This window comes from Choloepus didactylus, chromosome X (genome assembly GCF_015220235.1).
Source record: "Choloepus didactylus isolate mChoDid1 chromosome X, mChoDid1.pri, whole genome shotgun sequence".
Lineage (NCBI taxonomy): Eukaryota > Metazoa > Chordata > Mammalia > Pilosa > Megalonychidae > Choloepus > Choloepus didactylus.
In genome coordinates, this window is record NC_051334.1 from 21,946,821 (window position 1) to 21,962,984 (window position 16,164).

Sequence of the window (16,164 nt, forward strand, 5' to 3'; positions counted from 1 at the left end):
TCACACAAGCAGCCCAGAGAAGTGGCCCTCCTCTTCTCAGCCTGGTCTAAAAGGACTGAGCCAGACATAAACATAGGTATATGCACACAAGCACATATTTCTTTAGCACTCACGGTAACGTTTCTTTGAAGCTCTTTAAGATGGCCTAACTACTTTTATTCTCTCTGCTGATCGATGTATAGCATAGCTTGATGTCCCAATTGCTAGAGGATTCAATAAGTCTGATTAACAGCGGCAAAATTAGGAGCAGCAGGGAACCTGGATATAACACTTTCAGGCTCTCATGCACTGTTTTTACAAATTGGATCCACCAAATTTTGGTCACAGTGTAGACAGAAGGACATTACTATCATATCTGAGTTTTGACCCTATTACCACTCTCAGCAGATTAGGCTGATTCAAGAAAATCAGGCTTTGCAACCCTATTTTTTCAGGAGCAAAACTGTTAGTAGAAGAAGCAATGATTAGGCAGATTCTTAAGAAAAGAACTTTAAATACTACTCAAAGTATTTCTTGCTGGTATTAAAAACAGCAAAGCTTACTGAAAATGAAATGATGATAAGCCGATCAAAGATGTACAGTTTTAGCAAATCAGTCCATGACAACCATTTCAAATGCTTGGGCTTCTTTTTCAATTATTTCTGATTCTAAATTCATCTATATTCCATGCTAGAATTAGACCTCTGCTTAAAGATGATTATGACTGCATCTGTTTTGTTTTTTTATTTTAAATGCTGTTTTTTTATTTTCATTTGAACTAAACTATCCATTGACTGAGCTTTGCTTTCTTAAAGCCCTCTCTTTCCTTGGATTCTGGGACTTCTGCCTTTTCATTCTTCTCCTACGTCTATAAACATTTCTCAATCCAGCTTCTAACAATTCTTAACTGAGCTTAGAGCATTCCACTCCCCCTACCCATCCTGGTGAAAATCACATCCTGTTTTTAGTGACATTAGATGGGAGTGTGGCGTATAAGAAAAATATGGAAACAGAAACAAAGACTGGTGAGCACTTCTCTGCACTCAACCCCTCAAAAATCCCATCTTCTCCACTGGTTTTAACTACTCCCTAATTTCCAGACACATATCTCTACCTCAGACTTATTTTCTGAGCTCCAGGGTTATCTAGTAATCTTCATGTCTGCTAGGGGTGCCACAACATCAGAGTGTACACAAGTATGTTCATCTTCTCTCCCCACCCATTCTCCCAATACATTCTCCTTCACATATTCCAAATCTTAGCAATAATTTCTTAGACATTATCTTGTCAATTCAACCTTCTAATTATCCCTTGAATCTGTGGATTTCTCTTAATTCTCACTTCTATAGCCTTAGCTAAGGACATTTTCAGCTCTTCTGTAGATTCTTGCAGTAGCTCCTAATTGCTTTCCCTACCCCAAAAGGCTCACACACACACAACTCCACTCCTCCCTCCAGTCCATCCTCTATATCCCTGCCAAAAAAAGTCTTTCCAAAATGCAGACTTGATCATATCTCTTTCCCGGTAAAATTATCTAAAGACTGCCCACTGCCTACAGGATAAAATCCAACTTCCTTGGCAACTTCTTTCTTTTGGCTCCTATCTACCTACTATCTCTTATCTCTATTCAGCCTTCAAAACTGCACTCAGAAGTCAACTCCTTTATGAAGCTCTCCCCACCAACCCCTCTCTCCACAATCAAGTTAGGCCTTCCTTCCTCTATATCATGTACCTAGTATTGTTTTCATTCCTCAAATAAATTATAATTTATTTGTGTGTGTTACTCATCCATAAGATGAGCTCAAAACAGATTATCTATTGTTCCTCTCCCCAGACTTAGCACTTGTTCTTGTTCTCAATCACCAGATGGTGAATGGATGAATGATTAAAGTGAAAAGAAATTAATTAGTGAGCCAATGATGGCTGCTTACTTTTCTAAACATCTCAACTAGATTTCTTAATTGTCTCAAATGGAAAAGTTCCTGCTAGTCATGATCATTTGAGCATTGAAACTGCTATGCTGGCATCTATTGTGACAATAACTATGAAAGAAAACTAATACCTTGTTACATATCTGCTGCTCTGAGTAATAACCTTGAAAACAGGCCATGAAATTTCCCCATTTAAAAAAATCCCAACAATGAGGTCTCTGCCATCTGGTAAACACCATGACCATTATCTAGGAGAAAAATGAGTTTGCAGTCTAATGGAGAAGGAGTCAATACAGTCAAGAAGAAATTCCCTGATACTTTTAAGAAGACTAAAAACTTTATCACTCTGAAATACTCCAGGTCAAATTCAAGATGGATCATTCTTTGACAATTTAATAAGTGCAAATAAAAGATGATTATGGGTACATTTTGCACAAAGTGAGATCTCCTGCCTTCAGAACACATGAAAACTCTTTTTTTCCCTAGTAAAAACTTGAATTGATTACCTTTATACCCCTATATATAAGCACAAATATTCAATGGACTCAGATGAGAGAATAGCAAAGCTAATCTGTTCAGATAAGAGAGTGAGTCAAGAGAGACAATTACTACTGCAGTTTTTCAGAGTAAGTTAAAATTATCATTTCTGTTATCTGTCATTATCAGTTGCAATGAGGTGAGACACTAACAGTCTGGGAAATATTTTCTAACCAGCCACAAGTCCTTGCTTGGCTATATCTAACTTAGACTCTGACCCCATATTCACCTGAGAAATAAAAGAAATTGTTGAAACATTCCAAATCCACAGAGGTAACAGAAAACCTAAGCCAAATTTCAGTCCTTGCCCAACAAAGTTGATATCATACAATGCTGATGTGTCTCTGAAATTGTAAAGCAGTTAAATATTTGTTAAAATCGTGTCTTTCCAATTCAGCTTGAGTCCTATTATTTTATGTCTTCCTATAGCCCAATCAAATTTTACCTACATATATTTCCAAAAGCAACAGCAACCATATGTTTCAGTCAGGGTTCCATGGGGGAAATGTTGGTACACTGAAATCAGGTTAATTTGAGGAGAGTTTATACACACACACACACACACACACACACACACACACACACACACATACACACACAATTTTAAGGGATGTGGAAAAGATTCAGAGGAACCACAAGCAGCTCAACACTAATAATACAGAAGCAGTTACCCCAACCCCCAGGCCCAAAGGGAGGAGGGGACAGAACAGTTTTAGGACCCAAAAGGAGAGAGTTGTATGACGGAGGCTACATTCAGAAGAGCACTTGACCTTCAGCCAAAGTTCTAAGCCAGCCCAAGGTGACCTTGCATGGAGGGAGCGGGGGTGGGGGGGATATATCCTGATCTCACCTCTCTCTTTCTCCTCTTTCTTTTGTTGGGTTCTCCATGGGCAGAACCCACCTGGAAACCAGAGGACAAGGGAGCCCCTTGATGAGATCCGTAGATGTCAGCTTCCCAGGTGAACATAAGTAGAAAATGGGTCTGGAGGGACAAATGCAAGCTATCTGACATATCATGTTTTAAGGGAAAATGTTTTTTTCTCCCAATTATATTTACTTGTATTGAGTGAATACTGTAAGTAATATACTGTTAATTATAAGAACCTGGTGGTGATAGGGGTGAATAGAGGCAGGAAGAGTCACAAAGGTATAAAGATTTCTTCCTGCAGGTCTTTAAAACATTTAACTTAACATTTAATTCTAACACTTGAAAAAACTCATTCAATTACTATATTTACAAGTAAAATTCTACTCAGAGTGTGGTCTGTGTAGCAACAGCACTGGCATCATCTGGGAGATTATTGGAAAATGCAAAATCTCATGCCCCACCCTCGATCCACTGACTCTGAATCAACTTTTTAACCAGCTCTCCAAGTGCCTATTAAACATAGTAAAATTAAAGAAGCGCTGCTCTAAAGGACTCCCTGTAGTCACTAAAGGTGATGCTAGAAGTTTGGAGTAATTAAAGCTAGAGGGATTTAAAAGGTAAAAGTTCACAGGTAAGAGGAATTTGAGAAGGATATTAAAATAGTATTTTACAGAAAAAAATCATGTTTTTAATTTCATCATAAAGTCAAATATCAAATATAATCGGTAACTGAATATATAATAATGAAACGCCTCAGTAAAAAACTGATAATAAATATTGTTCCATTAATACAAACTTCTTTCATGATAAAAAAAAATCTTATGCTATATAAATTCCCTAAAAGTTCTCTAAAGAAAGGAAAAATACAGGCTGATTTAAATTGGAAAGCTGCTGCTTCAATTTTGTGCTTTGCTGTATTTCTCTTATTAATGCTATTTTTCTCTTCTATTTCAGGCCCAGCACTGGCACTTCATGGGTGTTCAGTAAATATTTTTTGATTGATTGAAGCCCAACTGTTCTACAATTGTGTGCTAAACTGTAATAATAAATCAGCATCAAAATCTAGTTGTAGCATTTCCTCTACTTAGAGAACATCACCACCTAGTGTTTCCACAGGAAGGCATCATCGCCTATCAAGTGTATGTCTACCTAGCAGTATGAGAAAATTATACTACCAAAGCTAACCCACAGTGCCATGTCTTTCTACACTACTGGACCTCTAACAGAGTCTTAAAATTATTTCAGTTTGTTTTTCTCATGCATCAGGTCCAGCTGTAAGAGCAGGTGAGTTCTAATCTACTATGATAAAACAACTTTCCCTCAACATCTGTGCAACCCAGCCCTCATCCCCTCATTCTTATGACCTCAGGGCACACCAATTAGATTTCCAACTTCCAGCACTTGCATGCCTGTGCCTGAAGGTTTTCTCAGGCCACCAAAGCTTACTTTGCTGGTCACATAGCAGGCCAGACTTAGTATCAAACCATGCTCCAATAGCTTTCAACCAACAAATAATGGGAGATTGTGTATAAACATGCCAACTCCTTTTGCCCCTCAGGACTGAGGCTCTGATACCCAGAGTTTTCTCATGAGATTAAACCCAATCATCCCTCCCCTGAGTGATGCCTTTATTGGCTGCCTTCATTTCCCTAACTTAATTCCCCAGTCCATACTGATGTTTCCCTCACCTCCAGAAAACTACTTATACTTGAATCGTTGTCTTGGGGTATGCCTCTGGGGAAACCCAAACTAAGACATTCTGATTCAGCTATATCCCATCCAAAGCCAATGGCTAAGAAGATGGGTACAAAAGAAGTATGCCATACCTGGTTCTTAATTTGCTAATCCCCCTCTACCTAATGCTGCAATCACTCATCACAGGAATGTTACATGAGAACAGACTTTCTTTTGTTCACTGCTGTATCCTCAACACCTAGAACATACTCACAAATAGTAAATGCTCAATAAATATTTGCTAACTAAAAGTTGATGTTGCTCTTGAAGATGAATATAGCTCTGAGCTTCCAAAGAAGAAAGTCACCTTCTAGTAAACAATATTCTTTATACAAATATCAATTTCCTCTTTTAAAATTCCCAACATTATCCATTCTGAAAAAATTTTTAGCAAAACTCAGATCTATAGATCCATACCTGCTTTAAGTGAAAAAGAATAAGTCACTAGAATAAAAGTGCATTACAGAGCTAAGATTATCTTTTTTTAATTAAAGCAGCTTTATTCACATACCATATAATCCATTCAACGTACACAATCAGTGGCTCTCAGTATAGTCACAGGGTTGTGCTTTCACCATCACAATCAATTTTAGAACATTTCATTGCTCCAAAAGAAAAACCCCATATCCCTAATACCCCCCATTATTGACACAGCATTGGTGTGGTACCTTTGTTACAACTGATGGAAGAATATTAAAACAGTTCTATTAACTATAGTCCATAGTTTACATTAGGTCTATTTGTTTCCTATATACCACCTTATTATTAACACCTTGTATTAGTGTCATACATTTGTTCTAGCTCATGAAAGAACATTCTTATTCTTATATTCGTACTATTAACCACCTTCATCATCCACAACAGGGTTCACTATGTTATACACTCCCATGTTTCATCCTCTAGCTTTCCTTCTAGTGACATACATGGCCCTAAACTTTCCCTTTCAACTACAATCACACACACCATTCAGCGCTGTTAATAATACTCACAATAATGTACTACCATCATGAGGTTATTATCTTTCGAGAAAATTATTAAATCCATTCCCAACAGCAGGATTGTGTCTTTTCTCCAACTTCTTTATCCCATTTAGCATAGATGATTCTTACTGTGGAAATAACATCTATAATAAACAAGAGCATTTGTGAGTATATGAATATTAAAATAGTTACTTCCATGGTACATGTTTTGCAAAATTAATATTTTAATAAATACTATTCTTAAGATAATGTCAACAAAATGAAGAGTAGGAAACTCCATTCTCCTGTGTCTACACAGAAACATAAAAAAACAAACAGAAAATGATCAGAAAGCCAGGAAACAGTCAAAGTAAAGCAAATGCTGAATCAAGAAAAGGGCAACTTAAAAACGGTAGGAAAGCTTTGACATTTTTACTCACCCTTGCTCCACCCCCTCCCTGACTTGGTAGCAGTCTTAAAAATAGCAGCCCATATCATCAGTGTGGGAGGGAGCAGAGCAGATCTTATTCACAAATTATCATGATTATCTGTTAATGGATCTGGGGGCTACCTGAAGGACTAATGCAAGGTGATTGTCTCTGTTTTGCAATTCATAACCCACTCAAAGCAGAAAAGTAGAAAAATACTGTAAAGTAATGGAAAAACAAGAAGCTGCCTCTAGCCACGCTAGAAGAGTTGAACAGCAGATTTGAGCAGGTAGAAGAAAGATACAGTGAAACTGAAGATAGGACAACAAAATAGAATATGAAAAAATAAAATAAAATCAACAAAATCAAAAGTCATTTCTTTGAAAAGAACAAAATTGACAAACCTTTACCTACACTAAGAAAAAAAGAGAGAAGACTCAACTTACTGAAATCAGAAATGAAGTAAAAAACATTACTATGAACTTTACAGAAATAAAAAGGATTATAAGAGCATAGTACACAAAGTTGGATTGCCTGGATGATATGGACAAATTCCTAGAAACACACAAACTACCAAAAGAAATTAAAAAAGAAATAGAAAATTTGAATAGAGGTATAACAAGTAAGGAAATTGAGTCCATAATCCAAAAACCCTAAAAAAAAAAGATGCAGGACAAGATGGCTTCACTGGTAAATTCTACCAAACATTTAAAGAAGAATTAACACCAATCCTTTTTTGAACTCTTCAAAAACTTAAGGAATAAACACTTCCTAACTCATTCTATGAGGCTAGCATTAACCTGACACCATAGCCAGACAGACACTTTGAGAAAACTACAGACAAATAACCCTTTTGAATATAGAGGCAAAAATCCTCAACAAAATATTGGCAAACTGAATTGAGCAGCATGTTAAAAAGATTATATACCAAGAGCAAAAAGGATGTATCCCAGGAATGCATACAATGTCCAAATATGAAAATCAATAAATGTAATCCACAGCATTAATGGAATGAAGGCAAAAACAATGATGATCAAAATTGATGCAGAAAAAGAATTCAACAAAATCCAATATCCTTTCGTGATTTAAAAAAACACCCAATAAACCAGGAAAAGAAGGGAACTTTCCAAATACGATGAAGGCCATTGTTCCAGTTTGCTAATGCTGCCATTATGCAAAATACCAGAAATGGATTGGCTTTTGTAAAGGAGGTTTATTTGGTTACAAAGTTACAGTCTGAAGGTCATAAAAATGTCCAAATGAAGGCATCAACACAAGTTGATCTTCACCTAAAGAAGGCCAATGGCATCCAGAAAACCTCTGTTAGCTGGAAAGGCACATGGCTGGCGTATGCTGATCACAGGTTGTGTTCCAGCTCCACCCTCAGCTACTGCGCAATCTTCAAAGTGTCTCTCTTGGCTGAAGCACCTCCTTCTGTCTGTGAACAATTTTATATGACTCCAGTGATTCAATTAAGACCAACCCTGAATGGGTGGGGTAACATCTCCACAGAAATTATCCAATCAAAGCTCTCACCTACAGTTGATTGAGCCACATCTCCATGGAAGCACTCAATCAAAGGATTCCAACTTAATCAACACTAATATGTCTGCCCCCACAAGACTGCATCAAAGAACATGACATTTTGGGGAACATAATACATCCAAATGGGCACAGCCATAGACGAAAAACTCACAGCTAACATGACTCTCAATGGTGAAAGCTGGACAGCTTTGCCCTTGACATGAGGACCAATAAAAGGATGCCTGTTTTCAACACCGCTATTCAGCATTGCACTGGAAGTCCTTGCCAGAGTAATTAGGAAAGAAAAAGAAATAAAAGACAGAGAAATTAGAAAAGAAGTAAAACTATCTCTGTTCACAGGTAAAATGAGTTTATATCTATAAAATCCTAAAGATTCCACATGCAAAAAAAAAATAACCTGAGAGAGCTAATAGGTGAATTCAGCAACGTTACAGGATGCAAAATCAACACACAAAAATCAGTTGTATAGTTATACACTAGCAATGAACAAGAAGAAAATTAAGAAAAAAAATTCCATTTAAAAAGCATCCAAAAGAATAAAATACTTAGGAAAAATTTAACAAAGGAGGCCCAAGACTTATACTTTGAAAACTACCAAACATTGCTGAAAGAAATGTAAAACCTAAACAAATGGAAAGACAACCCATGTTCATGGATTGGAAGACTTAATATTGTTGACAATATTGCCCAAATTGATATACAGACTCAACGTAATCCCTACCAAATCCCAAGGTGTTTATTTTCAGAAATGGAAAAACCCATTCTAAAATTCATATGGAATTTCAAAGGACCCAGAATAGCCAAAACAATCCTGAAAAAGAACAAAGTTGGAGGCTTCAAACTTCCAGATTTCAAAATTTACTACAAAGTTATAGTAATCATACAATGTGGTACTGGCATAAGAATAAACATGGAGACTGATGGAATAAAATTGAGAGCAAAGAAATAAACACATCTATGGTAAATTACTTTTCAGTGGTACCAAAACCATTCAATGGGGGAAGAATAGTATTTTTAACAAATGGTGCTGGGAATAATGGATATCCACATGCAAAACAATGAAGTTGGACCTCTACCCCACACCATGTACAAAATTTAACTCAAAATGTTTCAAAAATCTAAATTTAAAAATTAAAACTAAAAAATGCTTAGAAGAAAACATAGGCACAAATCTGCATGACCTTGGATTTGGCAATGGTTTCTTAAATATGACAACAAAATCCCAGACAACAAAATAAAAACAGATAAATTGGACTTCATTAAAATTTAAAACTTGGTTTGTAAAAGTTAATTAAAATTAACTTGTTAAAACTGAACTTCATTAAAATTTAAAAACTTTTGTGTATCAAAGGACACTATCAAGAGAGTGAAAAGACAACTCACAGAATGGAAGGAAATATTTGCAAATCTGATAAACTTTTTTTTCTTCATTTGAAATATTCATAAATCTGATAAGCTTTTTTTCTTCATTATATCTTTTATTAGAATGTAACTTTATCTGTTGTAATCAATTTGCACTTGTGACTACTATCAATCAATTCGCTCTTGTGACTACCATCATAGGAAGTTTTAAATTCTGAAGTTAACCCCAAAAATAGAACAAAATTTTACTTTAAAAATCTGTGCTAAAATGAAGATTAAAAATTCAGGCTAAAAAACTTTATGCTTGCCTCATTCAACATCCTAGAGAGACACTTACAGGTGGTACTACTGGTAACTAACCTATCACAAGATTACTAGAATCTCATTGGGATAATTAAATGAATTCTTGAAGATCTGTTGGTTCAGATAATGGTTGACATATTAGGTGATTAGTAAAAATTTAAGGAATTGCATTACATGAAAAATCAAGTATTCAAAGAATACTGACTTTAAAGTTATCTATTATTTACTCTATTCTCTTTGACATAATTATGCATATTTACTTCAGAATAAAACAAATATGCATAGTTATGCATATTTACTTCACAACAGAATATGTTAACCTGAACAATTTCTGTAGGTTAACCTATTTCCTAGTTTATAACCACTATCAAGTCACAAGGTTTTAAAGATGCTCAAGAACAGACTAAAAATTGGCACCTCCAAAAAATTTAAAGCTGTAAGTAGAATTCTTACTGAGACCAGTGGATCCTTTAGTTGCCATTCCAGGTGGTTTGTCTAATTTACTGTAAATTCTTCAAGTAAACCAGCTGATTACAAAGTCAAATTATACAAATGGACCTTAAAATTCTATTATATAATAAAACTGACTTTAAAGATCTACTTCAACAAAGTTGATGACAAAGAGTTTAGATTTATAGAGATCCTAATATCCAATAAAATTTTCTAATAAATAACTGTTGATAAAAAAATAATGCTCATCAATATGTTACATTCATGGTTAGTGTTCTGTCCTTTAAAGAATGGTTCTGAAACACCACACAAAGTCAGGCTGAAAGGTAAAGTTTAAAATAATTCCATAAGGATAAGTTAAAACACATGTAACGACTGCTCACACTACCAAATCTTGATCTTAGAGTTTATACACCTAGCTGGCAGTAGCACCCAGGTTTTTCAGATAGCCAGTCATTGCTTTTCTCTTGTCTGCATAGATTTCTTCTCATTAGCTGCCTTCTGCTTCTGTTGAATGATCTCAGAATTCCTCTGCTTTCCCTAAGAGGTGGTCAAGTTATCTTCTTTTCTATTTCCCTTGCTAATTTCCTGGGTTTTCTTCATGTTTTTCTGGTGGGCAAATTCACGCTGATTTCCACCACCAGACAGAGCCCAGAAATCAGCGACTCAAAAAAACAACGGCTCTGTTGCACGCACGGCCATCATCACCATCCGTCATAAGCTTTTGATATCAGAAGACATAAAGAACTGCTACAACTCAACAACAAAAAGGCAAGCAACCCAATTTTAAAGATAGACACATGTTGACGTAGTTGACCTGCTTGCGGAGAAGGGAGACCGCGGAACTGCAGCCATGACTGAGGCTGATGACAATCCGAAAGCCTATCCCCTCGCAGATGCCCACCTCACCAAGAAACTGATGGACCTTGTTCAGCAATCATGTAACTACAAACAGCTTCATAAAGGAGCCAATGAGGCCACCAAAACCCTCAATAGAGGCATCACTGAGTTCATCATGACAGCTGCAGACGCTGAGCCCCTTGGAGATCATCCTACACCTTCTGCTACTGTGTGAAGACAAGAATGTGCCCTACATGTTTGTGCGCTTGAAGCAGGCCTTGGGGTGGGCCTGTTGCATTGCCAGGCCTGTCATCACGTGCTCTGTCACCATTAAAAAAGGCTCACAAGTGAAGCAGCAGATCCAGCCCATTCAGCAGTCTATTGAGAGGCTCTTAGTGTAAACCTGTGGTCTCTGCCATGCTCTCCCAGCTGACTGTTCCCCAGGGGTAGTGGATCATATATTGTCTGTGTTGGCATGAAGTGTTTTCAGCTACTTTTTTTTTTTAATCTTCATTTTATTGAGATATATTCATATAGCACGCAGACATACAAAACAAATCGTACTTTCGATTGTTCACAGTACCATTAGATAGTTGTACATTCATCACCCAAATCAATCCCTGACACCTTCATTAGCACACACACAAGAATAACAAGAATAATAATTAGAGTGAAAAAGAGCAATTGAAGTAAAAAAGAATACTGGGTACCTTTGTCTGTTTGTTTCCTTCCCCTATTTTTCTACTCATCCATCCATAAACTATACGAAGTGGAGTGTGGTCCTTATGGCTTTCCCAATCCCCTTGTCACCCCTCATAAGCTACATATTTATACAACTGTCTTCGAGATTCATGGGTTCTGGGTTGTAGTTTGATAGTTTCAGGTATCCACCACCAGCTACCCCAATTCTTTAGAACCTAAAAAGGGTTGTCTAAAGTGTGCATAAGAGTGCCCACCAGAGTGACCTCTCGGCTCCTTTTGGAATCTATCTGCCACTGAAGCTTATTTCATTTCCTTTCACATCCACCTTTTGCTCAAGAAGATGTTCTCCATCCCACGATGCCAGGTCTACATTCCTCCCCGGGAGTCATATTCCACGTTGCCAGGGAGATTCACTCCCCTGGGTGTCTGATCCCACGTAGGGGGGAGGGCAGTGATTTCACCTTTCAAGTTGGCTTAGCCAGAGAGAGAGGGCCACATCTGAGCAACAAACAGGCATTCGGGAGGAGGCTCTTAGGCACAACCATAGGGAGGCCTAGCCTCTCCTTTGCAGTAACCGTCTTCCCAAGGGTAAAACCTGTGGTAGAGGGCTCAACCCATCAAACCACCAGTCCCCTATGTCTGTGGTCATGTTAGCAACCATGGAGGTGGGGTAGGCGAATACCCCTGCATTCTCCACAGGCTCCTCAAGGGGGCAGTGCATCTTTTTTTTTTCCTTGTTTTTTTTTTTTTTAACTTTCCCTTCTTTTTTAAATCAACTGTATGAAAAAAAAGTTAAAAAGAAAACAAACATACAATAAAAGAACATTTTAAAGAGACCATAACAAGGGAGTAAGAAAAAGACAACTAACCTAACTGCTTAACTTCCAACATGTTCCTAATTAACCCCAAGAAAGTTACCTAATATAGCAACATTTCTGTGAACTTGCTCCTACTATATCCATCAGAAATTAACAGACCATAGTCATTCCTGGGCATCCCCAGAACATTAAATAGCATATCTGTTCTTCTTGGATTACTCTTCCCCCTTCCTTAATTGCTCTCTATTGCTAGTTCCCCTACATTCTACATTATAAACCATTTGTTTTATATTTTTCAAAGTTCACATTAGTGGTAGCATATAATATTTCTCTTTTTGTGCCTGGCTTATTTCGCTCAGCATTATGTCTTCAAGGTTCATCCATGTTGTCGTATGTTTCACGAGATCGTTCCTTCTTACTGCTGTGTAGTATTCCATCGTGTGTATATACCACATTTTATTTATCCACTCATCTCTTGAAGGACATTTGGGTTGTTTCCATCTCTTGGCAATTGTGAATAATGCTGCTATGAACATTGGCGTGCAGATATCTGTTCGTGTCACTGTTTTCCGATCTTCTGGGTATATACCGAGAAGTGCAATCGCTGGATCGAATGGTAACTCTATATCTAGTTTTCTAAGGAACTGCCAGACTGACTTCCAGAGTGGCTGAACCATTATACAGTCCCACCAACAATGAATAAGAGTTCCAATTTCTCCACATCCCCTCCAACATTTGTAGTTTTCTGTTTCTTTAATGGCAGCCATTCTAACCGGTGTTAGATGGTATCTCATTGTGGTCTTAATTTGCATCTCTCTAATAGCTAGTGAAGCTGAACATTTTTTCATGTGTTTCTTGGCCATTTGTATTTCCTCTTCAGAGAACTGTCTTTTCATATCTTTTGCCCATTTTATAATTGGGCTGTCTGTACTATTGTCATTGAGTTGTAGGATTTCTTTATATATGCACGATATCAGTCTTTTGTCAGATACATGGTTTCCAAAAATTTTTTCCCATTGAGTTGGCTGCCTCTTTACCTTTTTGAGAAATTCCTTTGAAGTGCAGAAACTTCTAAGCTAGAGGAGTTCCCATTTATCTATTTTCTCTTTTGTTGCTTGTGCTTTGGGTGTAAAGTCTAGGAAGTGGCCACCTAATACAAGGTCTTGAACATGTCTTCCTACATTATCTTGTAAGAGTTTTATGGTACTTTCTTTTATATTGAGATCTTTGGTCCATTTTGAGTTAATTTTTGTGTAGGGGGTGAGGTAGGGGTCCTCTTTCATTCTTTTGGATATGGATATCCAACTCTCCCAGCCCCATTTGTTGAAAAGACCATTATGACTCAGTTCAGTGACTTTGGGGGCCTTATCAAAGATGAGTCAGCCATAGATCTGAGGGTCTACCTCTGAATTCTCAATTCGATTCCATTGATCTATATGTCTATCTTTGTGCCAGTACCACGCTGTTTTGGCAACTGTGGCTTTATAATAAGCTTCAAAGTCAGGGAGTGTAAGTCCTCCCACTTCGTTTTTCTTTTTTACAGTGTCTTTAGCAATTCGAGGCATCTTCCCTTTCCAAATAAATTTGATAACTAGCTTTTCCAAGTCTGCAAAGTAGGTTGTTGGAATTTTGATTGGGATTGCATTGAATCTGTAGATGAGTTTGCATAGAATTGACATCTTAATGACACTTAGTCTTCCTATCCATGAACATGGAATATTTTTCCATCTTTTAAGGTCCCCTTCTATTTCTTTTAGTAGAGTTACGTAGTTTTCTTTGTATAGGTCTTTTACATCTTTGGTTAAGTTTATTCCTAGGTACTTGATTTTTTTAGTTGCTATTGAAAATGGTATCTTTTTCTTGAGTGTCTCTTCAGTTTGTTCATTTCTAGCATATAGAAACATTACTGACTTATGTGCATTAATCTTGTATCCCGCTACTTTGCTAAATTTGTTTATTAGCTCTAGTAGCTGTATCATCGATTTCTCAGGGTTTTCTAGATATAAGACCATATCATCTGCGAACAATGACAGTTTTACTTCTTCTTTTCCAATTTGGATGCCTTTTATTTCTTTGTCTTGCCGGATTGCTCTGGCTAGCACTTCCAGCACAATGTTGAATAACAGTGGTGACAGCGGGCATCATTGTCTTGTTCCTGATCTTAGAGGGAAGGCTTTCAGTCTCTCACCATTGAGTACTATGCTGGCTGTGGGTTTTTCATATATGCTTTTTATCATGTTGAGGAAGCTTCCTTCAATTCCTACCTTTTGAAGTGTTTTTATCAAAAATGGATGTTGGATTTTGTCAAATGCTTTTTCAGCATCTATTGAGATGATCAATTGATTTTTCCCTTTTGACTTGTTAATGTATTGTAATACATTGATTGATTTTCTTATGTTGAACCATTCTTGCATGCCTGGAATGAACCCCACTTGGTCATGGTGTATGATTTTTTTAATGTGTCTTTGGATTCGATTTGCAAGTATTTTGTTGAGGATTTTTGCATCTATATTCATTAGGGAGATTGGCCAGTAGTTTTCCTTTTTTGTAGCATCTTTGCCTGGTTTTGGTATTAGATTGATGTTAGCTTCATAAAATGAGTTAGGTAGTGTTCCATTTTCTTCAATGTTTTCAAAGAGCTTGAGTAAGATTGGTGTCAGTTCTTTCTGGAAAGTTTGGTAGAATTCCCTGTGAAGCCATCTGGCCCTGGGCATTTATTTGTGGGAAGATTTTTGATGACTGATTGGATCTCTTTGCTTGTGATGGGTTGGTTGAGGTCTTCTATTTCTTCTCTGGTTATTCTAGGTTGTTCATATGTTTCCAGGAAATTGTCCATTTCCTCTACATTATCCAGTTTGTTGCCAGTTGTTCATAGTATTCTCTTATAATTTTTTTAATTTCTTCAGGATCTGCAGTTGTGTCACCGTTTTCATTCATTATTTTGTTTATTTGGGTCTCCCCTCTTTTTGATTTTGTCAGTCTAGCTAGGGGCTTGTCAATCTTGTTGATCTTCTCAAAGAACCAACTTTTGGTGATATTTATCCTCTCTATTGTTTTTTTGTTCTCTATGTCATTTATTTCTGCTTTAATCCTTGTTATTTCTTTTCTTGTATTTGGTTTAGGATTGGTTTGCTGTTCATTTTCTAGCTTCTTCAGTTGATCCATTAGTTCTTTGATTTTGGCTCTTTCTTCCTTTTTAATATATGTGTTTAGTGCTATAAATTTCCCCCTTAGCACTGCTTTTGCTGAATCCCATAGGTTTTGGTATGTTGTGTTCTCATTTTCATTCGTCTCTATATATTTAGCAATTTCTCTTGCTATTTCTTCTTTAACCCACTGATTGTTTAGGAGTGTGTTGTTTAACCTCCAGGTATTTGTGAATTTTCTAAGTCTCTGATGGTTATTGACTTCTAATTGTATTCCATTGTGTTCAGAGAATGTGCTTTGAATAATTTCAATCTTTTTAAATTTATTGAGGCTTGTTTTATGTCCCAGCATATGATCTATTCTGGAGAAAGTTCCGTGAGCACTAGAAAAGTATGTGTATCCTGGTGATTTGGGATGTAATGTCCTTTATATATCTGTTAAATCTAATTCATTTATCAGATTGTTTAGGTTTTCACTTTCCTTATTGGTCTTCTGTCTGGTTGATCTATCTATAGGAGAGAGTGATGTGTTGAAGTCTCCCACAATTATTGTGGAAACATC

The 16,164-nt window shown here is 36.8% G+C and overlaps 1 pseudogene; it reads left to right on the forward strand.

The window, feature by feature from the left end:
- The first annotated feature begins 10,949 nt into the window (after positions 1-10,949).
- Positions 10,950-11,337, forward strand: LOC119522012 (annotated as a pseudogene).
- Positions 11,338-16,164: the final 4,827 nt, after the last annotated feature.